General features: G+C 39.5%; 1 protein-coding gene and 1 long non-coding RNA gene across 7 annotated transcripts in view; one reads left to right on the forward strand and one right to left on the reverse strand.

Moving 5' to 3' along the window:
• Window positions 1-26,972, forward strand: part of CTXND1 (cortexin domain containing 1) — a 50,113-nt gene that overhangs the window by 14,012 nt on the left and 9,129 nt on the right. For 2 of the 5 annotated variants that reach the window (XM_038184708.2, XM_038184707.2), the window contains exon 2: window positions 635-823. The gene's annotated coding sequence lies outside the window, so the exon portion shown is untranslated. The other 3 variants (XM_038184709.2, XM_027466397.3, XM_038184706.2) reach the window with 2 other exon arrangements.
• Window positions 1-26,972, reverse strand: part of LOC140003435 (uncharacterized) — a 51,767-nt gene that overhangs the window by 11,507 nt on the left and 13,288 nt on the right. The gene's annotated exons all lie outside the window — the stretch shown is intronic.

Here is a 26,972-nt window from a genome sequence, read left to right on the forward strand (position 1 = left end):
ACAAGAGAAAAAGAAAAAAAAAAAAAAAAAAGGTCAGTTTTTCTGTTATAGGACTGTCTTCCCATTTTGTAGGAACCCACTGATGCTGACACCAATATACTGTGTGTAGGTTTCCCCTCTCCTCCAAGATGCTATTTTTGTGAAAGTGCAAACCACCACCCTTCCAGCAACATCTGTGGGCTAGAAAGACTGAGCATCTTTGGCATTTTTACAAGCAGAAATGTACTGCCCTGAAAATGATATACCAACAGCATTAATGATGCTGAGGGGTATTGTAGAAAGTTGCATTAATACAGTAACACCAGAAAAAAAAAAAAAAAAAAAAAAAAAAAAAAAAATGAAGTCCAGCTAATAAAACACTTTCTGTAGGAAAAAAATGTGACATGCACTTTCCAGATGCCTGTCCTTGCCTGCCCTTTTCCTAAACGGTCCAGTTAATCTTCCTACAAAGTTTATTATGTACACAAAATCTCCCCTGCCCAAGAGTCTTAGTGGGATGATTAAATCAACATCTTACACAATGTCTCATTTTAGGAAATCTTAATTAATGATTGCCGTGTTACATATTAGGGCACCTAGGTGGAGAAAACATCACATTTTTACCTTCAGGGCTGTTATGTGTTTCTTTTCACAGATTCGCCACACATGGTTAGGCACAATTAGCACCAGCAGGTCACAGGAGGCCTGGGTAACAAGCAAGCACAGCACCGAAATGGGTCTTTTCTCCTGAGAGTCCCTCTGAAGGTCAGCGTTGGAGTGGGCAGCAGAGAGGCCTCACAAAACTGCCCATCCGTACACCTCCCTCGAGCTGGATACGAGGAAAGTGAGTGCAATTCTCCCGTAGCTTCCCCAATGGCCAAATATGTTACTGTAGGATCTCTGATGAGGAATTTCTTGCTGCAGCTCTTCCTCTCTCTGGCTCTTTATTATTACTGTTTGTTATTTCTGCCACATCAGCACGCTGTAGGGCCAGTCCCTACATTTTTCCCCCTAACAGACACCCTACAGACAACTGCCATGGGTGAGTAGAACAGTTCTTGGGGTGTGTTAAATCTGAAATGTTAATCCATGAAGCTTTAGGGAGCTACTTTCTGACCGTATCCTTTCTGTAAGCACAGCTGGTAAACTCCATTTCAGAGCTGGGACACCCCCTGCCCCCCTTTCACTTCTACTTCTGAAAACCAGAAGATTAAGCTCGGCTGAAAGAGTTCGTTCCTCAACATTGAAAAATGCATTAGCTTGAATTCGTAACAGAAATTCATATCTCTCTGAAACATAAAAATAGCGCTCAGCTGCGAATTCAACTGCAAGTTACTGAACAGAAGAACTTGCACTATAACCAACTACAGCACGAGATGAAGGCATCCCCAGCCCCTTTGCCTTTAAAATGCCCTGGAAGCAGTGGCTTTCGGCAGAACACCTTATCTGCTCTCGAGAGCTGTGACTCTTCATCCTTTCGTTATGAAGACCCAGGGGATTGCTTACTTAGCATACACCAGAGGCAATGGATAGGGTGAGCAGTCACTGCAGCCAGAAAACCCCAGCACGGAGCAGAGGCAATTACCCTCCGCACGCAGAGACCGTGGAGCTGAATCGTGCTGAATAGAGAACCCCTCCAGCTGGCAGAGCCATGTGTGGCTGGGAAGAGCAGCCACTTTCGCTCCGCTGAGAAGCAATGCAGTAAGTGACTCTGATATTGCAGCAGGCACTGGTTCCCGAGGTTAATAAGGAGCCGAAGCCTTGCAGCTTTTGCTGTGCGAGAGACAACCTCCGGTCCAGGACCAGTGTCAGAGCCGCACGGTTTTTGTTGCTGTTGTTTCTAAATTGAGTAAAGAAATCGAGCCGATGTGCAGTGACACTAAGCGAATAATTTTGCATTGTGTGCATGTGTGTGTATTGCAGGGGAGTGCTTGCTGTACGGTCCTGTGCCGAAGTAGCACTGCTAGGTTCGTGGCTTTTTCTATAGTCATGTTTGACAGCATTTAAACAGGGATGCTGCTTAATAACTTATTGTCAGTGTGTGTTTCTGTGTTCTTTAACTATACAGCATGATTCCTGTGCTTGGGTGCAAACTATTTTCTGTACTATTATGCTAGATTTGCAGAGACTGTCACCGAATAATGAAAAATCAGAGATTGCAACTATGTGAGTGAGTGCCTTGGTGAAAATACTTTAATTTTACTTCATCAGATACAGCTAACTTCTAGTTTGAGGTAAATACTTCAGTGTGGTTTGAAACTGCAGATGCTTTTTTTTTTTTTTAGATAAATGTTTATAAGCAGTACTTTATCATAGCATAGCTGTGGGTTTCTACAGATTCAAGCGTTGTGTTTCTGTACCCTGCAGTAGCACAGCTTTGTCTTTGTAACGTGTAGTAAAGAGAAGGCATGATTTAAAGTTTGGTTTATTAGAAGAACGGTTTTTACATAGCTTGAAAGTGTTTGTAAAATAAGAGTTTGGGAAATAATTGCAGGCCTTTGGAAGAAAACATAGAACATTTAAATCAAATTTGACTGTGCAGTTTTCACTCTGTTAATTTTGGGACAGAGCAAGAAAAGAAACCAGATGAACATTAAGCTATGCTCATCTGGTTTCTTAATACAGCTCTTTCAGTGACTTACAAGACTTGTTTAGACGAACTGCCTGTTTTGAGATTAAGTGCCATTTTCAGCTTCAGACACATTTAACTCCTTTAGGTAAAGCATTCTCTACTATTTCAAAGGGCAGTACATGCAAGTCCCAAAAATTAGGTATTCTTTTTCACTGTTAAGTCAAATGTCAATATTAAATAGTTATCGATCTCTTGAAAAGGGCGCTCATGAAAGCAGTCTTTAATTCTGCAACTCAGTTTTTGTCTAAAAATTGAAGCTCATTTAGTTACTGTAAACTACTAGGAAATATACAGGAAGCGCTCACATTTTGAAGAAAATCCATCTTGATATATCCTTGTCAATTAAGTTTTGCACAAAATTTGGTGTGTCATGTTATTAGAAGGGATACTTCTCCTAAATAAGACAACTGAAGCTCAGTTTCTGCTAACAGAGTTTTTGCAGGGATGCTGCTAAAGACGTGTAATATTTAGTCCCAGGCACAGCTAAAGACACTGAGGAATTAATACCCAGGAATTACAGCTACGAGTTACTACACCTTTCTACTCATATGCAACATGCATGTCTTAAAGACTTTACTCCTGAAGAGAGAGGGACACAGGTGCTGATCATGGCTATTTCCCCTGACAATGCAGTCAAGAATTTTCTCCTTTCTGCCTAAGACAACCTTTGTGACTTATGGTGCTATTAAGTTGTAATCATTAAAATAATGAACAGTTAGTAAGTGATAAATATTCTGCCCTATTTGTACAATTTTGGAGATGGACAAATCTACAAGGAAGGTGAATTGTGTCTGACTCTGATCTGCTCGCCTCTTCCCTTTCTCCTATCTCAACTTTTCCCATTTCCTTTCTGCATGCAAGCATTTGGTAGGTGTTAGAGCTGCTTACAATTCAGGACCTTAACCCATGATCTGTGCTTTTTTTCCAGTAGCAGGTCCATGATCAGCGTGTCATCTACCTCTGTCTTTCTTCATCCAGATATCTAGCTAAGCCAATAAGGAATTTGGAACATATGAGGATTTATTATAAGATAGTTCTGAATGAGATGTATAAACCTGGTGTTGATTATCATAAGGAAATAGCAGGGATTTTACCTGTAATCAGGATGTACGCAGAACATGTGGTTTAGATGATATTATCATCAGACATTTTCAGGTAAACTAATCCTGATAATTTAACAAGTCACTGTTTTCAAATGATTTTCTCACAGGAAAAAATATACAAATGAGGAGGAAAGAAAATGCAAATAGGAGTTGATGTTGGATTCATAATAATAATCACAAGAGGAAAAGAAAGATTATAGCTGTTTTTATGCCTTCATGCAATTCTGAGTCCCTAATCAAAATGTGTTCCCTGAACTGGAAACTTACAGTTATTTCCCAGATATTATTGTTCATGTCAAAATTAAAATGGGAAAACATTAAGCATGTAATCTAATATCTCAGCCGTCTAGAATAAGTATATTAGTAAACAAATGCTTTCACTTCTTCATCCTGCCTTTTAAGTTATCCTGGCAAGAGCCTTGCCTCATAAGTCAAGTTCACTTCATTGCACTGAAACCTTAGAGAGGCGCACACAAAGAAAAGTTTACTAATTTTAACTTACACTGTCAGTAATCAATTGCAACCCAATTTAATTAACGTTCAGAGTAATTCATGTCACTATATTGCTACCACTTTTTCACTTGTAGAAGCACCGACAATTCTTTACAGTATGAAATATGACTGCACCATCTTGACATCTAAGCATCAGAGACAAAGCTTCCAGTACAAAGCTGCAATGAAGAATATACCATAGGCAGATGAACACGCTCCTTAATTTCAACACACAGTGAAAATGAGTCAGTTGCAACAGGAACCAATGGTGCAGACAATGTTAAATTAAAAGACACAACATTCAGCACATTCTCATAAAGAAAAACTTAAAGATATTTGAGCAAGAGCAGTGAATTTTTCTACCATGCTTAGTAGAGCTGTCATGTTTATAAAGAAAAATATCTTACAGCTAGTAAAATCCAAAATGTGCCATATATAGTCAATACTTTGTTTCTGACTACAAAAGAAAGGACACTTTCTTCCCTTTCTGTTATTCAAGGGTAGACTTTCTGATGGTGTCTAACTACTTAGATATGCTGCATAATAATTATTTTATTCATATGTATGAAAGCAAATTACTTAGAATCTTTGTTATACTTATCTGCTGCGAGCATCAAGATTGAATTTAATTGGGATTTTCAGATATATGCATAGACAATCCATTTTCAACAACAAAACTAATATGCTAAGTATTACTTGCTGGCATTTCTTACCAAAGGCAATTGTTTAATGCTCTGCAATAGTTACAATTCAGAATACTTTCCTTGCCAGGGTGACTATCTGTACTTTCCACACCCACACAAGTCCACAGAAGCTCCTGTGCATAAAGCAGCAGTGCAGTAGTGTTCAAGGAGGATTAAAGGACTAAGATCAAGTACCTCCTAAATTCTGCTGCCTGAGCTGTTGTTTTAAGCAAGAGCAAAAATAATGTACCTGCCTCGTCCAAATGCTGTGCAAAAGAAACAGATATTCATCCAAAATACACCCGAAATTAGAAAGACCATGCTCTACATTTTGCAAAGTACCTTCAAAGCGTACCTAGAAGGCAGTTTGACCTTCAGAAGATACAGAAGAACTGGTACAACGATTCCTCCACCTCTTGCACATGTTCGCTAGAGCTTTAGGAAAGAATTCTGGCATCTGTCTTTTTGGAGGATAGTTCAAGAGAATGAACTTTAAAACAAGGCTGTGAAAGTGCATATCCTAATAAACTAGATGATCAGTGACAGGCTGCAAATCAGACATCTGATTTGCACAGAAACATCTGGAGGAAAATTAAATGCTGTATGCTCAGTTTTGAATCTTTATGAGTTAGTTCATGGAATCTTTAACGATCTTTTCATCCCTTTTGAACATAAACAGAAAGGAAAGAGCACGTCAACTGGACAAGGGTTTGCTTGAACAATAGCCACAGAGATAAGTACACTTTCCCAACATTATTTAAGCATTTAAATTTCAAAACCATTTCACCTAGCCCTGGCAAGACTAAGCCTCTGGGGGTCCTATCCACAGATACTCCGAATCCACAGCAGTCAGCGGGGGAAAGATTCCTAGACAGGAAAAACATCATATTCCCAGTGTGTCAGTCAGTACTTTGTTCAGAGGGAAAGATGAGGAAACAAGACAGAAGGCTGCTGAAAACACAGATGCTCACATTTCTTCCGCTAGAAACAGAACAAAAATTTATTTCATTTTATGATAAATCACAGGTTCTCTCTTAATGTTATGCTTTAGACTTTCAGTCAGGGCCAACGGCAATAAAGAAGCACATGCTCAAGTAAATATAAACTATCTGGTGGAAAAGCCTTTCTTCCCCTTTCTGCTCCTGCCCCTTCTAATTGATTTCATGATTTTTGGAAGCATTTGCTGCCTTATACCTTTAGCCTGTATCTGGTCCAAAGTAAGCTGATGTCACCCATTCAGTATTATTTTTTTCCTGTGTTCATATTCAAGCTCCCATGGCCTTTGCCAACATCACCAACCTACCTACAACTTCTTACCAGATAACCATATCACACCGTACATTGCAGAACTATTCTGGATTTTCATCAGCCTAGTTTAAAATTCAGCCCTCAGTCTGAGCATAATCCAACTAAGAGATATAATAATAGACCCTTTTTTTTTTTTCCTACCTTCTGTGGAGGCACTAAGTATTTGTCATACTTAGCTTTGCCATATTGATTCCTTGACCTCCACTCTAAAAATGGAGCATGTTTGTTGTCAGTTGCTCTGCCCAAGTCATTTTGTGACTTTTTTTTTAATATGGAAAATCAGGGAAAACAACATCTTATATCAATGTGGAATATCAAAATAACACAATGACTGTAACAGAAGGAATTGTCTATAATGGAGAGGTGCCATGGAATTAGAGCAAAGGTGAGCTTATACACATGTACCAAGTGACCCATTTCCTGTTTGATTTCCAGAGAAGTTCAGGAAGAACTGGAACTAGGTTGGGAAGGGAGGTCATTCCCAGCTGACAACTTGTCAGGAAAGTATTGCCAATTATAAGAAGTCCAAATAAAGACAAAACATAATTATCCAAGTTTCATGACTTTGAGTAATCCAAAATAAAAAGACTGAACTCTGAAAAAAAAAAAAAAAACTGCATTCTTTTTGTCTTCCATTTTCTGGAATATTTTACGATTCATGCTTCAAAATGTTCACCTACAAGCACATGAGAGATTTTCACACAAGAAGATCACAGCTTCAAAAGCATCATCTCAAATAAAAATCATACAACTTCAAAGTTAGGTAATCTCTACATTTAGCAGCACAAATTCACAAAACATTTTCTTTTATTTCTGTCCTTACCATTTTACATCCCCATCTTTGTGTCTTGCAGCCAATGGAAGTTTCCTAGGGAAAGAAAGTGAAGGATTTTCTAATGCCTGCGTCTGCAAATCACCAGAAAATGCTGTTTTCTTGATCACATTCTGCTACTGAGTTCACTCTATCATCACTGAATTTTGCAAGTTGTAAGCAAAAGGCAGCAAGAAAGGAAATATTCATTAACACATACTGATGCAGCTCTTGTTCAGTTGCAACAAACCTCTATTCCAACAAACCTCTCCATTCTCTTCTCACATGCTGTATTTGATCAGCACATTGAAGATGACTAGCATTATATTCTCTCACCATTCAGACTGTCACACCACTACAGCATTTACAATTCTCATCTTCGCATTCACCATGGGTATATTCTGGAAAGAAGCAAACTCTCCTGTTCAGAAAACACCTGCTCTCACTTCATAACATTTTCCTGCTGCCATACATAAGTAGCAATCTCTTTTAAGAGTTGCCTGAAGAACAGGAACAGGTTGGTAATCACATTCGAGCAAGTGGAAAAAAAAAAAAATGAACCCATAATTGCACCTGTAAAGGAGTTTTCCTTCACCAGTCTTTTGCTTTGGGTTTTGATCCCAAATCAGCAGGCAGCAATGAGGAGACTCATTTGGATCAGAACATAACAGACTTCTAATAAAGGTAGCTTGAGAATATTTTAATAACCAACAGCTACTCACATTTGCAAAATCCTGGTCGTAGCACAGAAAAAGTTAAAAAATGAGGAAAAAAAATAGTACAAAAAGATCCTGACCTTGCAAACACTCACCTTTGTGAGCAGTTCTCTCTTTCGTAAATAGCCAGGCTTTCATCAGTGGTTTTATTTGCCTAAGTCCTTGCACATGTATTAAAAATTTATAACAGCCATTACAGACAATGAAGTTATGTGTCACCCTGGTGTTTTCTAATAGTGGTTTGATTTAAATTGTGGGAAACTAAGGAAATAATATATTAAAAGAGAAATGAAAACATAATGCAACCACAAAAACTTTGGTTACACCTGGAATTTAAGTAGATGGAATAGCTTTTCTCATGAAGAAATACCATGCCTCAATAATGCTTTGTATCAGTACTCCCCAGCCTGGGACTTGATATCAGCTGCCCTTTAGACACCCTTGGTTCTCAGAATGTAGGCTGCTGGAACAAGCCAGCAAAGGGATCTCTTTTTTTTCTAGCATTTATTTCATATAATCTTCATAAAACTGGTATTTTTTAAGAAACAGTAAGTGCATAAAAATGAAGCAGTCTTTAAAAGAAACAACACACATAAAAAAAGCAATAAATCAAGGTCTGGAAAAAAAAATGAAAGCAGCAGATATTCCATAAGTTTCCTTAAACACTATTTAGTACTAAGGCATTTATTATCTTTAATCTGTAAGAAAAAAAGCAAACCTGTAAGAAAAAAATTAATGTGCCACCCAAATGGTTCCCCACCTGGCTATACCCATCTCCTGATGAAAGCAGCTAACCATTTCAACAGCAGCTAAGGGGATGCTGTGACCAATTCAAAAGGATGCTGCCTAGTTGTTAGGAAGCACAGCCCACGCAGATACTTCATTGTCCATAACTGCAAGAGGTTAAATGTCAGTAACATACGGCTGGAGCACTTTATATCTAAGTATGCACATGTACACACAAACAAAAATGTAAACCCTAGGGTTCATCCTTGGTCCTTTCCACCAGCCACCCATTAAAATCACTGCTAAGAAGGACTTGAGAACCACTGGAGATCACAAGCAACATGATTTTTCTAGCTCTTATCCACAGTATGGTAGGCATACACTAAGTTTCTTATGAACCAAAGAACACTCAAAGCTTTTCTATTGTCCCTTTTTAACACTTGGCTACAGATGTGGCATCTCTGAGCATTTTTCCTTGAGCTGCTGTAGGACTGGAGGAGCAGTACCTTATAGGCACCGCTCCCACCCCTGCCACAGGTGAGATTAAATTCAGCAGAGACTGAACTGAACAAAGCATGATTCGAGTCAACAGAACAGCTTTCTTTTGATTGCCCCACAGCTAGGGTCTTGCTCCAAAAGTGATGTTGTGTTTTCAGGTGATATTTAAATAGTCACTTGTTCATTAGAAAACACCTGAACTGTCTGCTAGGCTTTTTCTTTTTTGGCTAGTGAAGTATAAACATACCAAGCACAGAACAGACACTTCGCACCTGCACTGCCTCATCTCCCAGTTGTAGGAGGGCAAATTGCTCCCCTTACTTAAAGTCACTGAGCTCTCATCAAAGCACTTTTAAAAAACCCCAGCAGAGCAGGTGAGGAGAAAGACTTCTTCATCACTGCAGGCACAGATCTTCTTGCTACCTCTTGTCCTTTGCACCTGAGAGATCACTGATGCAGACGGCACCGTCAGTTTTTGTCAGATCTACACAAAACAATGGCATTGACATTGTAATTCTCTCATGCTTTTCCTCCTTGGCAAGGCTCCCTTTTCCCTCCCTCTGCTGCTATTTATATAGAAAGTTGTCATTCCTGTAAGCAATATGCTCCTTTGTCATTCTCCAGCCTCATGGGAAGGACTTGTGGTTTCATGGACAGTTCGGTATTTAAATAGCAGTCATTCCTGCTCCAGAGTCCACCCTGCAACGGGTGCTTCTCTGTATCCGCATGAAATGGTCACAACTGGGCTGGTGACCAGGTTGGGGGACAGATCTGGGTTAAAACTAAGCTGACAAAATATGGTTTGCTTTATCCCAGATCCATACCCTGATCCACCCAGTTTGGTGTGTGGCCTCATAACTGTTTTGGCCATCCGAAGTGAGGGATCAGGCATAGACAGGAACGAATATTTCCTGGCAGGTGAAGAGACTGGACTGCTGCACAGGGTTAAACCCTGCTATCATCTGTCTTCCTTCCCATAAAATTCCTGGCTCAGCTCTTCCCTTACCTGCTCCTCTCTGAGATTTGCATGCTGTTTACAGTCAGATTAATGAAAAACACAGCTTTTAAAGCATCTGTGATACTTTCCTCTGTTTCAAATATGTGGACTTGTTGTATATGTAGTAGCTGAAACCTATCAGCCTGTGCTTTGCTTCCAGATAGGAAGGATTGTCTTCCCATTTACGTACAATAAATGTGCACAATAGCACCATTGCTGTCATAGCAATCTTGTCCCATGGATTCAAAATTAAAATGCGTGTACAAATACACTGCTCTCAAGACCATTTATATATGCTCCAGTGGCATCACTGGGCAGCTTGATAACAGAAAACCTCACTGAATTTTCTTAGCTAAAATTCACAGAAGTTACAGTTTAAAACTAAATTTGCAAGACTTTGTAAAGGAAATGCAGGTGCAGTCAGCCTAGGTTGAGCTTTTTAAAAATTATTTATATATTTATTTTTTAGGGAGTCTGATTTACTGGTTAAGACTTACTTGGTTTTCTCATATGGGCTAAGAGCACCCAGGCAGTCCATTACTTTGTCTCAGCTGACAGAAGGTAACTTCTAAAGATTCATTACCCCCATTGCTGGCTGCCTTGAAAACATAACCCTACCATATTACAAGTATTAGACTATAAAAAGTTCCCTACCATACCTGCAGTTATTGCCATGATATGTATTATGGGATAGTAACAGCTGAAAGATATCAACATGAAGTTTGCTAGAAACAGCTCTAACACAGCTTTGTAAGCTACTTATTCAGGTGAATGAAGAGCTTATGCTTGAAAGTTTTAATCTTCCTATGTCCAGGAAAGTCTTTCTAGTGCACTCCAAAGCCTTGGCCAACTGGAAACAGACCCTACAGGAAACTGCTGTAGGATCCATTTGGAAGCTGACTCCAGCTCAAGAATTCAAAGAAATGAATTTGGCATCTATAGAGAGAGTAGAGTCAACACTTTCTAAGCAGGGGACAGAGAAAGATTTGGCAAGGCTTGTGCATATTTTATTGACATTTTACATCAGAAAGGGGCAATCCCAGATCTTCCAACTCTGTAAACCAGCTCAGTTTGTAGTGGTCTTGAAGGACCCCTTCCTCAGATGTATGGTCTGTGTAGCTTAGGCCACGGTCTCTGTGGGTAATTGAGTGGTAGAGACCATCAGAAAACAGGTGCAAAAAAAAATATCATTTTCCATGAACCCATGCTTTTCTGCACTCCCCACTACCCACCAACCAAAGATAAAGCTTTTATATGGACAGTTGTCAGAGAATTAGCATGGGAATGTAGAGAAAGGGAATAATTATGCCTGCTTCAGGTTATTCAAACTGAAACACTTTTTAGAGGAATCTTTGGGAAATAGAAATCAACAGTGGTTGGCATCATGCTCAGAACATTGCCTTGGGACAATGAAGCACACAAATGCTTTGCTGATATTTTGGATGCAGCACAGGAGAATTTTCCAAGTGATTTTTCATCCCACAGCAAGAAAAATGTTACTTCAGCTTTAAACGTTTTCTTATTTACTTGTGGACATGTATTTGCAGCTTAAGCAAGCATCTGCAAAACATGAATGCCTACAGCACTTTTTAAAATTAATAGCAGAGGAGGAAATAACACTGCTACTCTAAGCAAAATTTTATCTATTGGATTTGGTAAGAATGGGATGCTCTGTATAAACAAAGTCTTGTTTCCTTATTTATGTAGGGATCAGAATGACTGTCTTCAGCTTGCTTTTCTCCTGAAAATTCATTCCTGTGATCTCCTTATGCTCCTACATTAAAACCTAGGGCTCAATTGAGAGGTCACTTAACTGACAATTTAAGTTATCTGTAAGTAAACCATACAGAATGCAGCGTAGCAAGCCACCACACAAACAAAGAAAAACAATAAACAATGGCAAATCTGTACTACCTCACTTACTACCTCATTCCTTTAAAAAAAAAAAAAACAAAAAACAACACACTATTTCTTATTATGTCTTCTTTCTCTGTTCCCTTGCAAGTTACATCTGTTTATACTGAGTTGCTGATATGCCAAACAGTTTGCTCAACAACCATTTCTGTTTTGAAGAGATCCTTGTTACTTTACAGTGGTGAGCACATAACTGCATGACTGGAGGATGGTCAGAGTCCAGGCACATCCAGGAAGGACCAAGGGAAAGATCTGAGAGAGGCCCCTGCCCTGTTTCAGAGCATGCAGGATTCCTCCAAATGGCTCAGCATCAACAGAAAGCGTCTTTTTCAGTGCACAGCAGATGGTGTCACAAAACCTTATCTGAGAAATCACACAACAGGTAGCTCTAGGTAACTCCTCAGAAGTAGGGACACCATTTACCACAGTAGGAAATTTCCATATTGAGTCAGACAGATGTAACTGCAACTATCAGCACTGGCTTCTCTGAAACACTGACCAGCCGGGATATTCTGGGCACATGGAGATGCTCAGAAAGGAGTAGTTCTTGCCATGAGCTCACCTGTCGGCATAGGCAGCTGGACAGCTATTGGAGGAAGGAATAACTACAGGAAATTTGTTTCAGCTACAGGGAATTTCAGTCAATGATTCTTCATGAAAAACTGGGCAATGTAGAGAACTGAAAACCTCTGAAAGGATTTTGCTATCACTGTTTCCCTGGTCAAAGATCACAGACAATAACCGCTACAATTAGTGTTTCAAATCTGTTTTCTGGGGAAAAAAAAAAAAAAAAGAAAAAAAACTTTGTATCTAAAAATAATCTTGTGATAAACAATCTCTTTTTCAAAAAGGTTAAAAACATTTGTTATTTTGCCTTTTTTTCCATTAAAAGAACAACCCACAACTTCTGGATAATCTGTTTCAGTGCCTCACCACCCTCAGAGTAAAGAATTTCTTTCTAACATCTAACCTAAATCCCTCCTCTTTTAGTTTAAAACCCTTCCCCCTTGTCCTATCTCTATCTGCAAGTGTAGATAGATTTTGTACTGAAAATTTTAACAGATTTGAAAACTTCTTGTCCCACCAGTACAGTGAGTCTCATTCTAGCAGAGCAAAATTCAACCTGACCCAATTTCATGAGATTGTGCCTCAACCAGAAGCTAGGGTTGCACCACCAAAGTGACCTCAGAGAGGAAGAGGCTGCAGTGGAAGGAATTCTTCTGAAGAAGCAAACTAGAGCTGCACGTACCCCACTCTCCCATATCTCTGCGCTCTCCCATATCTCTGTCTTTTCCCCCTCTTTATTATAGGATACAACACAGTGTCTCACCCACCAAACGTTTGGAAAATATAAGTTTGATCAGGAAAATAAAAGTTTATCCAAGAGCTCTACTAAATTCACTGGGTTTGCTGAGAGAACAGGATCTTCGAACAGCAATGGGATATGTGATTGCAAGCAGACATTAATTTTATTATCCAATTGCCCAATTTTACTTTCCTGAAATATCTGATTCTACTACACAGAGAAAGTCAGCATTTTTCGAGCAGTTTAAGCCATAAAATAGACTAATAGCATCAGAGGAAAAAAAAAAAAAAAGAAGAATACCTGTTCCTTCAAAAATTATTGAGTTATTAGACTCATTTTCAATCTTTCAAACACACGATCTATTATTTAATCACCCCCCTTACTTGATAGTGGCAAACAACATCTTTTTACTGTAAACTTTTGTTTTCCTCCATTATTGATGCATTTCTCTCAACAATAATGGATTTTTGCAAAATGCTTCTGTGAGAGATAAGAAAGCAGGAGCACTTGCAAGCAAGGCTTCAGATGGCTGTGCTAGTTCTCCCCAGTGCAATGTCATGTCACTGCTATTAAGCATATTCCCGCCTTGAAAGCCAAATCAAAGAGAATTTTAAAACAATGAATAAAATTATGAGGCCAAAAAGGTAAGGGTGAGGAAAACCAGATATGATCCAATACTCACTAGGAGAAATGAAATCAAAATTAGGCTCTCTTCGTTGTGATATTAGGATCAAGATGTTCTTTCCCATATTTGTATTATCATTAAATAAAAATCTCTAACTACAAACTTTTGTCAGAGGAAAATGAAGGTAGTGCTTGGATAGTCAAAGTTGTACAATTTTTTGGCTTTTCTCATAGGATACGTGGGATAACGATTGCTTCTTTTTTCCACTTGGCCTCTGTGTAAGATTATCTTCATGAGCTCCCGCTAGGATTTCATGATCTGAATAAAAAAGAATGGTCTGCACAGAGTTCCTGGGCAAAACTGATTTCTTATAGTCTTTTCTGGTTGTTTTAGCATTTTCTCTTTTCCATACAACTCTGCCTAATATAAATTTGTACTTGAATCATGTATCATTCAATGAGCACATGAAAAAATTGGCACATAAGTTATTCAATAACCAGTAAAGGTCTTGTAAAAAACAAATTTGGCAAGTAAGAAAGCTACGTCATGTTTGAATAATTACCATGTCTTCAAAATAGCAAAGATAATTCTACAAATTTCTTTTTTTAGATTTCTAGTTCTCAGTAACTTTCTGAGAAGCTATTATTTTAAAAAAATGTGAGATTAGTGTGAGTACAGAACAGAAAATATTATCTGGGGGTCCTTTTCTTGCAATTATTCTCAAATATGCTGCATGTACTTATACAGCATAATAACTGCTATGACTCTGAGAGGGTGCTGTGAAAATCACTGGTCCATAAATCCTTGCTGGTTACTGTTTAGAAAATGAGTTTGTGAAGGAATAAAAGCACTTTTTTTCACCAGATTACAAAAAAAAGTAGGAAGAAGAAATAGTTTCCAATTTAAAAAAAAAAAAAAAAAAAAAGAGGTTTTAAATCAGGCTTAGCAGGCTGCAGCAAGGCCAGGCCTGCCTGCTGGCACCATGCCTCATGGCGACACGGGGCTTTGCCTTGCAGGCCTGAGCAGGCTGTGGCTGCCATCAGGCCACCCACCCCCTGACAAGGCAGGACCCTGGGGAATTTGGGCTCCCTCAGGGCTCTCCAGGCTTTAGGGATCAGATAAAAGCTCCTGGCCGGCTGGGGGCCATGGGTACAGGCACACTGTGGCAAACAGGTTGGCCTACCCGAGGCCCCACAAAACCGACATGAAGCCAAGGTGCCCCTCAGCAAATCGGGCTGGAAATAGCTCTGGTGCCAGGTCCTGTGTACTTGGCCACACTAAATTGTCAGCTTCCCTCTCCTCTTCTACACCATCTGCATTTTTATACAGCATGAGGAAATATGTATAAACATTTTTTGGTTGTCCAATAGTGGTTCCTGACATATTTCCTTGCAGGCTGATGTTGTTTTCCCTGCTTGAGTGGCATAGCAATAACAAATACATCTATTATTCATTAAATGACATCAGTGTACATTAATATGCATCAGCATTTCTGAATGACATCCACATTGCAACGATACACAACACTTCTCACCTCATTTGCCTTATTAACAGCTAAACATTATAGTTTGTGGTTTAAAGTTTGAGTGTTGGAAGGGGAGGCAATTTGTTTCACTGTGCATTGCAAATGAGATACGATGGGCGAGCTCATGGTAGCAGGAGAGCAAAAGCTTGTGCTGCTGAAGCACGGGACCAAGGACCAGAGCAGATACGTCTCTCTGCAGAGACACCACAGACTGACCTGCTAAGTGTAAGGTAAGAAATTTAAGGACATCACTGAAGATTTCAGTCTATGGGTTTATCTACAGAGCCCGTCAAAGTCCCTGTTTGCCAGCTCTCAGCTTGCCATCTACGTGTGCGTAAAGTAATCATAAATCCTTACAAGGTCAGAACACTACATTTTTAGACGCTTTGTACACCAGTAAATATTTCCAGGCAGAATGGAGAATCAGTTAGGTAAAAGTCAAACCCATAAAGAGGAACTTTCTTTTTAAAAGTGAAAATATTTAGTCCTACAGAGCTCAGTTTTAACATATTTTAAAACAGGATTTAATAAAATTCACCAAGCTCAGAGCGTGAGAGATGTGGAAAAGGACATTTCTAAAGTAAAGGTCAATCCATAGATGCATACTCTTTGTGATATGTGCTGGCATTGTTTTGTTGTTGTTGTTTGTTTTGTATAGAGAAAAAAATAGGAAAGGAAAGAGGAGTCAAGAGTGTTTACTCTTGTGACTTCCCTGCTTGCTGCCTGGAAGCAAGCCTTAGCATTGCTGTATTAACTGGCACCACAGCCTACATTTGCAAGATGGAGAGCTCTGCATAACATTTTCCTGACTGCCACTGTATGTCAAACTAGATGGAAGATGATTTATGGACCTTGCTGTTTACGGGGATAGATGAGAACAGAATTATGCCTAGTTCACTGTGTCCCAAATAATTCCTTGAGGTTATGAAGTCTGTATAATGCCATGTTACCATAGTTTTATGCTTGCATAAAATCAGAATAACAGAAAATGAACTATTGAAGCAGAATGCATAGGAAACATACCAAAACACATAGTGCTGTGGAAGGTGAATTTCTCTGTGGCCAAACCACATCAGTACTGGAAGCCATGAGGATCTACCATGTTTTTACTTCCAGTTAATATCCAGTGCTTCCACTGGAACACTCCTAGACTGTATCTGTTATTGTATTATCTGTGCAGCATTTGGCACACTATCTAAAAATAGTCCCGCAAATTTTAGCGTATAAACAAATGAATTTGAGAACTAAATACTTTCTCTTCTTAAAAGAGGAGAACTCAAACCATCCAACAACAGCTAACAATATTGTGTCCTGGTAAGTAAAATGAGAAGGATCCTTCACTGATTTAAAAGCAGGATGCAATACGATGAACAGTAACAGAGATGCGGTACTCTCACAGCAGCATGGAGATGACTGCTACCATTCTTGAAAGCAGTTCAGAGGCACTATAGACAAGATCCTACAAGATTGAAACTGGAAGTTACATGTCAGAGATACAGAATAAGGCTGACAATCAATACGCAAATCCACTGTTATTGTTTTTACTTACTGTATACCTTCAAAATATGATTATGGAACTCCAGGTTTTTAAAGGATGATTCCCAGGGGTCTGCTTATACTGTCTGCCGGGTCTTGACAATGACAGGTCTGCCATTCAAGAATTTAGGCTGATCCTAAGAGCTAAGGCTGTTTTTGTCATTTATTAATGTTACTACACTTAGAAACTTAAAATGGAACATGAATCTACTTGTTAGAACAGGTTAGAGGTTTCATTTTAATACATAAAATTTTGCTTTCATAGACATGTGATAAGGCACTGAAAAAATAGCTGTTGTTTGGGGCAAATACTACTTAAATGGCTAAGTGAGGCTGCAGTCTCAGTAAGTGTGCGGTAGGATTTACTCTTCAGTTACAAAATGGAAAAGTCCAATATTTGTAAATGAAATGCTCTTTAAAAGAGTTAGGAAAAATTCCTGTTCTGGGAAGAAAAGCCTTCCAAAAAGATTTCTACCTACTTGGGCCAAGTCCAGAGTTCTTTAATGGTTTTGTAAGCAGTAATGTTTTTGTTCTGCAAGACAAATTCCCATTGATTTTAGTTTCTAATGACTGCTAGATCAGGCTTTCTCTATATTTGCTTAATTAATTAGTCTGACCTTCCTTCCATGTAATACAAAGGATGACAAACTTCCATTTTACCAGCTGTTTGAATGTTATTCTAAAGCACTTATGATGTCAAAGGCTTTGTATAAATTTACTAAGCATCTATTTCTAGTTTTTTTTTTCAAAAGTGCCTTGTCAGCATGAATTTATGATTTATATATTTTCAGCTCAATCTGATATCCCTTGTCACATGGATTTAAATTAACGTGTACACACTGACCTGCAGGAAAGATAGCTACTGTTTCTTGAGATATGAGGAAGTCATTTGAATTCCAGAGAAGACTTCAGATAAACGTATTAATTTTTAAAGTTGGAAGTTTCCTGCAATGCTTCAATTTTCTGCTTTGCCATTCAACGGTGGAGGTGGAGATTGGAAAGAGAAGTACTGGATCCAGTACAAAGACTGCAGCGTACAGACTAGTCTAGGTGTCATCCAGTAAAACAAGCAAATACTTAGAGGCTGCATTTAAGTCTGACAGTATTATTTGGACTTAGGTAAAAGTCAAAGGCACAGGAATAGATTGGCTCCTAAATTGTGCCTGAGCACCTCTGTTCTCATTAAAGTCAATGAGAATTTAGGATTTAAGAACCTAAGTGCAATTAGGTATGTTGGCCTTGTGCTTCACTTCTCAGGGCTGCCATAAGTGCATATTATTGTTATGCATTTACTGAAGCCCTTACATGAAAAAATTGTTTCAAATAGTTCAGAGAAACCACCTAAAATTAAACTCTCACCCTGACTTTTGTATGGTTACAAATCAAATTTATTTTGACAACAGGTTAACATAAGACATGGCCCAGACAGAGAGCCTAGAGCTAGACAGATTGTATGATTTAATGCTCTGCAATTAAAAGACAAAACCCAGAGTTGCTGCCTTTCAAATGTGTATGTTAAAATTTTGCCAGGATTCTGTTGTCTGCATGAATGCCAGTGAACTGGAGCAGTTGCCATGCTACTTCATGGAAAATTATTAAGGCAATGCTTTATTTAGTCTGCTTAAAGGTGATGAGATAAAACACCAAGCTGGTGTTGCAGAAATTATTGTAATATTATTTTTTTCATTTATTAATGCTGAGCTACCTGTACTACAGCCAATTTCAAGGTACTTCAGAAGTACACTTCTTATTCTTTGGCTAGAGAACAAAAGCCTTCATTCTAGACAAGAGTAAGATAAATAATATTTTCATTCTAGGAGCCTACAGAAAACTACTTTTCCTAGAATTTTCCATGCGTAGGCAGAGAAAACAGTCTTGATTTTACCGTCTCATCTTACGGGTGAGATATTAACTTCTTTTTTTGGCCATATCTGACAAATGACATATAAGCCAACCTTTTATCAGAACAGCTGGAGTCCCAGGTTTGAAGATCTCACAGAAGAAAATCTCAATTCCTGTCTACGTGCTTCTGTAATGCAATGAACTGCTTATGATGATACATTTGGATTTAGCCTTTCTCATACTACTGACTTAGTATAAATGATTTTTCCACCTGTCCTTCTAATACTATCTGTCATTTTTCTCTTTCCACCAGGCCCCCTGAAGTTTGCCAATATAATTGCCCTTGTGGTCACTACCAAACCTGCCCTGGGCTATTATGGGGGGAGTTTTTTAACCTTTCTGACTGAGGAGAAACAACACTGACTTTTGTACCAGAGATTTGACATTGTAGTAGAGGGAAAAGAAAAAGGAAAAGCAGCAGGGTACAAGTACTCTCAACTCACATCTGACCTCTACCCTGTACCTCTTTCTAGCAGTTTAACTTTATACAAGCACTGGAAAACATTCCTTCTGCTCACAGGGGAAAAAGCTGGGTTTTGATTCTAAAGGCCCTGGATATGTTGCTGTTGCCCCATGGTTGAGTTTATCAGGGCAGAGGCAGGTGACTGTCAGTACTGAGTGACAATACCTGACTTGTGAAAAAACACTTCTGTTCCATACTGCTTGACCCGGTGAAGAGAGCCAGCTAACTGCAAACCCATCCTGATTCCATGCTACAGCATTGTGCTAAGTCCTTAATAGAAACTGTTTTCAGAATCTATTTTAATCAATTAAGAACAGTTGGACCCTTTCGTGTCTAGTTACTGTAGTCTTATTATGCATTTAAAATTCAATTATGGACAGGAAAATAATGTTCATTCTCTACTGACCCCTTTATCTTTATACTCAAGTGGATTGAGCCTACTTCTCATCTGCATTCAAAGTCCCAGCTGCTCACTGATGAGCAGTAAGCTTTTTGTATCCCGTAGCAGTGCAGCACTGCCGTCTGTAAGGCCAGGGTGTGTGGTGGGAGTGGGAATGGCTCCTGGCTCTTGAATTCTCAGCCTGTTCCAAGTTCATTCTCAGGGTGGTGATTCATGAGGTAGAAAAGAACCTATTCCAGTTCCCAGGCTAAGCTTTGCAGGGCTAAAAAAGCTTCTGAAGCTTAAAAAGTATATATTAACATTAAAAAAAATAAATAAATGGGGGAGAGGGAGGGGGAAGGAAACCAGCTTTTAGAGTCACTTCCTATAGCAGAGCAGATTCTTGAAATTGTGAGCTATCCAACAGACTGGGGAGAGAGCTACAAAGGTGAACATAGAAGTGCACTGTGAAGGAATTTTTCTAAACATAAATAAATAACAAATGATCACACTTTCACTGCAAGAAGCAAATTTGCAGGAGGAGCAATTTATGCTCTAAGATCACCTCAGCGACTGAAATGTCTCCGTACATAGTTTCAGCAACCAACAAGCCACATCTGAAATTTAGGACAAAACAGCAAACAAAAGCTAACTACATGACAGTAATGCAAGGAGCTTGCTATCATAATTAGTGATGTCAGTAGACCTCAGGCAGAAAGGTGAGGGGATTCCCTGCTGATAAGCCGGCTGATACATGTACCAGAGTGGTATGTAGTAAGGATGTCCCAGATTTCTTACAAGCAGATCTGTATTTGTTCCTGAACAGTACACTTGTATTGTCATTTGATGGAGATATACAGATAGGCCAGCTATATTTCATCATTAGATTGCTAATATAGCTTCAAGGTTATATTCATTAGGAACTTGGCAAATGCTTTAATTGCTATCCACTGTAGTAGGTCACTAAGAAAAAAGAAAAAAAAAAAAAAAACAACCAAAAACAAAGAGAGTGGCATTCAGTAGGCTACTCCCTAGGCTTGTAAGTTGGGAAAAAACAGCCTACTGGGACTTGAGGCCACTGTGAAGAGTTGTCACTTCAAACTACTCTTCCAGTAGATGCTGAGGGGACAGTCTGAACATCGTTCTTTGTTGTCAAAGTTGCTACCTACCTTAGGGTTTTATGCTGTTACTGTAGCCTGCCAACACTTCCTACTAAAAACTGCATATCAGTAGGACTGGCTCTCAGATGATTACTGACACTTCTTTTTGCAAAGTCAAAACTCCGCTTGGACTTCATTTTCAAGGAAAAGAGAGTTTTATTAGTTGGCAGGTGAGGGGAGGTGATACCAAGGGGAATTTGTTTTGGGAATGCAGTGTTCCAGTTAGAGCATCCTTTCTGGCAGAAAGGCTTTCCTCAAAGACAAAGTTCAGCAGTGTTTACTGAAACTGCTTAGCTTTCAGACCCACCTTAGGTTTTATGGAGGCTTTGGAAATGGTGCTTGTCATATCACTGCATAATATGGGAAATGCCAAGTGTAGGCTGTCAGCCTTTATGGCCCACTGATTTCAGATAAGCATCTTGGAGACATGGGCTTTAGTCACGCTGAATATCACATTGAGCCTCCCTTTCCTCAAACCTCACTGACCAGGTGTCCATGTGAGTAATACCTGATCACTGCCATATGCCTCAGAAAATAATTGCCCTTAATTTTCCTGCTTGTGAGTGACACTTGACAGAAAGATGCTATTTGTCAAGCACAGGTAAGTCCAAAAATACTAAGTTAAAGTGAAGCAATAAGAAGTTTCTATCTGCCCACAATCTGTCTGAACTCAATACAGTTTTTATGAGGCATTTTATTAGAAAGAGAATTTCTCTAGAAATCAACCTGCCCGCTACTAGGCCAGTGTTTACAGAACTAATATAATTCAAGGGTGCTCACAGTCAAGTAAATGCAAGCCAAACATTATTCTCTGCTAGGGAAGAGTCATTCAAAGAAGGGTGCGATGTGCAGATTATATTTTAGCATGCCCATAAAGTCTTATTTTCTAGCTTAGTGCTGTACGTCTCTCTGCTTTTGAAAGGTTTGCAGTTACAATGTTCATTCAACCCAGGAAAGATGCCCTGAGCAGCTTTAACATATGAGTCCCATTATTTACCGAGCATATCAGTACAGGATGACTGACCTTGGTAACTTTACATGTATCAGAATGCTTATGAGCAGGTTCTCTACCCTCCTTCGCATGCTCAGTCTTCTTGAGCAAGAAGCCAACATATATCTTTCCTACTCCGAGGCTTGGTGTATACAAAAACTAATTTTTATGGCAGTCTGAGGCTATTTTCCATTGCTGTCTCCCCATAGTCCCTGAAAAGCCATGGGTGCAGTTTGGGTAGTCACATAAATAGAGAAGGTTTGGCTAAATCTCAGTTTGCAAAGTTCAGTTTGCAGAGCAGGCTTAAATAGAAAGCACAGCATTGAATTAAAAACCATTGTGCAGAGGTGGAAGTTTCTGATATTCAGGGAGCTTCCTTGTATCTTGCTTAATATATTAGCTTTAGTTATTAATAGTTGCCTTTGGATGGTAATTGTGAACATAGACACGTTCTCAGAGTGTTCTTATTACACCTATTCACCCCTTACAGATAGTCTGAGGTCTGCCTATTCTCACCCCTGTTCTTCAACATCATTTGCAGGGGTCTCATTTTTTATTGACGCAGAACAAAAGTAGATAAAAATCACACCTTTTTAGTAAAGATAAAATATTTTTTCCCCCAGACATTGGGATCTGATAATTCTTAACATTAATCTGCAGTGACGGGAGAAGATCATGAATTTTATTATTTTTATAAAGCAGGTACTGTCAGAAATACTGCAAAACTGATAAGAACCAGTTGCCCTTGTTCACCTCCTAAGAGAAGACTTATGTTGAACTATGATGGAGTTATGAAGGCTCTTTCCTGCACTTGACTCTTGCCCCTCCTCAGTCAAAACCCCATTTTAGGAACACTGAGTGTGCCTGACACAAGAATAGGAGTCACTTCTGAATTCGGCACTGATAGAATAACACCAAGCAGAACTGCAGCTGAACAACTGAAAAGCTGGCACTGTTTTTGGGCCAGTTTGCTGTCCTTCCAGATGCTCCTGGACTCAGCTGGTGCATATTGAAACTGTGGGAGATCTGGAGTCATTCCTTACCAAAATGCACAGTGCTGGGATCATCTAGAAAACCTTGCAGGGAAAACGATCCAAGGGGAAGGAAAGAACAGCTCATCCAAAACCAATTTCAGATCTGTATTTGCACGTATATTAAAATTTGCCTTAGAAAAAAGCTAGTTTTGTAAATGAGAAATGACTGCAGTCCAGTTGGCTCCTACCCTAGCACGGATCTTAGCATGGAAGTACACCAAACAAGGCAGGAAAATTTAGTTAATCCTAATGGTATCATCAAAACTTGGTCCCTGCAGCATTTAAAAGATCCTTGGCTGGATGTTCTGTACTGAATTCCATGCCTGGAGAGATGGGAATCAGAGAAAGGTAATTGCATCTTTCTCAGGACGTACTGATTTGGGGATGTAATGTCTATCAGTTAGATACACAGTTGTTTCTGTCCAAAAGTCATGTTCTGCAACTAGCCCCTACTGCCTGCACTTGCAATTAACCAACTTGCAAACTCCAGGGACTTGCAAAGCAGCTGATAATCCCTTTGACCATTTTAAGTGTTTAAAGAGAAGTCCTTGATGGAAGGTGTTTATTCCTTAGCCCACTAACTTGCTTTCAAATTATGATCTCAGTCCACCAGAAACCAAAATAAGGAAGGTGGATGGAAGCAAGTTTTCACCAGCATTAGTTTTGAGATATTCAAGCACATTCAGAAGTTAGTGTGAGCCCTGCAAAAAGACCTTCAAACTGCTGAGTCAGTTCAGGCAAGCCCTTGTTGCTCGCTGTACATTAGGTTCGCTTTGAAAGTGTTCCTTGTGGCTAATGGCGCATTAATAAGGTATTGGCTGTATAGCACTGTCAGATGCTGTGCCAGAAAACCAGCCTGTTATAAATTGAACAGGTACAAAGGTTCTGGCAATCTGATTCCCAATGACCCACTGACAAGCTACTGATGTAGCTGAAGATGTGGAGATGGAATGTAATTGCACACAATCTTTTTAATCAAGGACTACATTTCCAATAACCTACTGAAGTGACAAAGAAAACAACATCAGGCTGTAATACATGGCTCGAATCAAAGCTCCTTTGGTACAATCTTAATTAAAGAGTGCCTCTGACTACAAGTCTTACAGAATAGTCAATGAGCTTCCAGCTGAGGAAAGGATCTTTCTCGATTTGATGAAATGGCTGCACGTGTATTTGGAGAGAGTGTAATCAGGAAAAGGAAAGCAGAAACACAGGATAACACTCAGGCCATGGGCTGCACTTGGTAATGCCACCAGTATAGGTTTGGATGAGAGGGAAGCAGGGAGTTGGCATTAACCATCCCCAACAACACCAAGCACAAAGCTGTGGCCAAAGCCATCACTAGCAGAGGTCAGAACAGCTTCAGGGAAACTACATCCCTGCCTAGCTTGCAGCAGCCCACAGGGACTTGAGTGCTTGAGGGCTGTGGGCTTTGAGGTGATCAATGGAGCATGTCCCAGAAACAGGCATGAACAGCAGACTCATTGTGTAGCTTCACACCACCCAGCCACTCTTCAGTGTCCATTTGTTCTGTTCTGGTGGGCACTAAATCAGTATTCCGCCCACCTCACGCCACCAAAGGCCATTCAGAAAATGCCTAATTGCTTTACCATTCTCAGAGATCATTTTTGACTGCTCTGTCTTTGATTTAATACAAACTGTATGCTATTCCCATCCACCTGGCACAACTCAAACATGCTCTGCAACTAAAAGATAACTGAAAGTGTAGAAGTTTGTTTTCCTTTTGCTGTGTAACCCCATTAACATAATGACCTGTCTCAGAAGTCAAGTAACTTTAACAATATTTGCATGATCTGCCCTTTGCCAGCCAGCCTCAATGCTGAAAAACAGTTTTGGGCACATTTGATTTACTAGCACAGATACAGCCCACACGTCCCATGAAGGACAACAGACAGAGACCATAAACAGCTGGGACAGGCTCAGGACCCTGACTGATCCTCGCTCTCCTAAGCAATAGCCCATTTATCCTCTAACCCAGCCTCGCTCAGTGACGCACAGAATTTGGAAGCTGCTATATTTGTCATGTACCTGCTGGAGACTAGAGTTCAATTATCCTTAAACTCTTATCAGGATCTTTCACTCCTGCCAGCGCTGCCATGGAAATGTAATGCATGTCCTGCCTCAAGGTTTTGGTTCATTTGTAATAAAAATCATCTGGCCTCTCTGAAGGAAAAGGCAATCCATCCCCACTGGGAGACAGTTGAAAAAATAATCTATCCGGATGCCAACTGGATCCTCATCAGAAAGCTTTTGTGCAGTGTTCACAGACTGAACTGTACAAAAAAGGGGGCTGAAAAGTGGGAGATTGGGATGTTGAACTGTTTGCTCGCACTGATTCCAGAGGGTGCTCCAGGCACTCAGCACCTCCAAAAATGGGCCAATACTCAATCTCCCAGTATTTAAAAAAAGTTCCCTTGAGAAGAGAAAACAGGGAAAAACTAGTAATATTACTAATTTTCCTGTTGGCAAATTATAACAAGAATTGGCTGACATGCTGCAACAAGTCTGCCTTTCCAGCTGGAGAGGGTGAGTAGCACTGAGCTTCCTGATGCCTCCCATAGCACTGAGCTCTGCTCCTGAACCAGCCCTAACCCAAAACTCTCCTCAGAACACCTGGGGCCCTACCTTCTTGTTTCAGATGCTGGGATTGTTTTCTCCGATTCCTCATACCAGTGAAAAGAGATAAATCTGTTTAAGGAGGGCTGTTTTTGCCAATGTTTTCCAAGGTTTCTCCTTAGAGATATTTTCTCCTTACTCAAGAAATTACTGGCTTCTGGACAGTTTCTTCTGTAGGTCAATTTTTGTTCAGTGACCTGGCAACACATGCTGAAAAATATATAACAACATTTCCTAATTTGCAGTCAGATCTGTATTACTATCAGGAGCATCTCTAAGTTCCATAGCTTATTCCTTCACTCTTTAAGTTCCCTTCGCAAAACCTTTTTCTTCTTTTTTTTCCTCCAGTTTAAGATAATATGTATTTCAGCTGGCATTGTGCCTCTGATATCACCACAAAACCAGAAATATCACAGTAATTTGTCTTCTGTGGACTTAAGCAGTTCTAAAAAGGAACAGATAAGAGCAGTATCTTTCATGGGAGCCCAGTGCAAAGCTCTATAATTTTGTTTTGTTTTCAACCAGAACACAGAACTCTAGACTTTAAGCTCTGTTCATTCCTATGTTTATTTTTTAATCATATCCCCTCAAATTTCTAAGTATCTGAGAAAACTGATTCAGAATCCTTTTAATACAGACATCATATATTTGGACTGATGAGTACTTGCATACACAGAACTTCTATCTTTTCCCATAGCAAAGATAGCTATAACTCAGTTTTGAGTGTGTATTGTTAAATGAATGCCTTCCTGAACCAGGAGTTTCTGTCATCAGTGGGAATTTAGCTTTTCACATTAAATAAGCTGTTCAGCAAAGAAGCAGGGCTACGTGATTCCTTCATGCCAATGTCAGTGGCAGTTATACATATGTAACCGAGTTATTTTTGTAAGCTTTCATCCACAGTACTTTTCCTCATATCAAAATATTTATGCTGCCTCAGTCTGAGCCAGGCATGTTGCTTCTGAAGATGAAAGGTCAAAAGATATCTGAGAAATATTCTGCAAGTTAGAGAACACTGGACATCTCCACCACAAGGTAAATGAACATTCAAGCAGAAAAGGAGCTGCTATTCCACCTCAAAGTGCAGCTTATGTGTTTGTGAAAATATCATCAGATCAAGAGTGGAAAAAAGCAATGCTTCTCCTTTTCCCTCCCTGTCAGCTTTGCTGCAATGAAAAATATCCACATGGCTATTCTTATGATTCTCCTGGGGAACAAGCACAGTTTAATTTATAAAATAACTGACAAGAACAACAGGCACGTTTGTCTCTGTCCATACGATTTAAACAGCATGATGTTTAAACAGCATATAGTCCATGAAACTGTGTTCACATAATATCTATTCAGACCTTACAAGCCTTGGCTTAAAGGCCAAAGCCATTTGTTTCTCTACAACTCCTCTGTTTGCCACTCACCATGATTAGAGAGGATGCACACACTGTGCATCATACCACTGAGTGATGAGAAAAGCAGCCTCAGACTCCTTATCAAAACACATGCTGAATGAAGGATGGACTTGCTGCAGACAGGCATTGCTTTTTGAGCCCATCTAAAC

The sequence above is a fragment of the Anas platyrhynchos genome, chromosome 11 (assembly GCF_047663525.1).
Source record: "Anas platyrhynchos isolate ZD024472 breed Pekin duck chromosome 11, IASCAAS_PekinDuck_T2T, whole genome shotgun sequence".
NCBI lineage: Eukaryota > Metazoa > Chordata > Aves > Anseriformes > Anatidae > Anas > Anas platyrhynchos.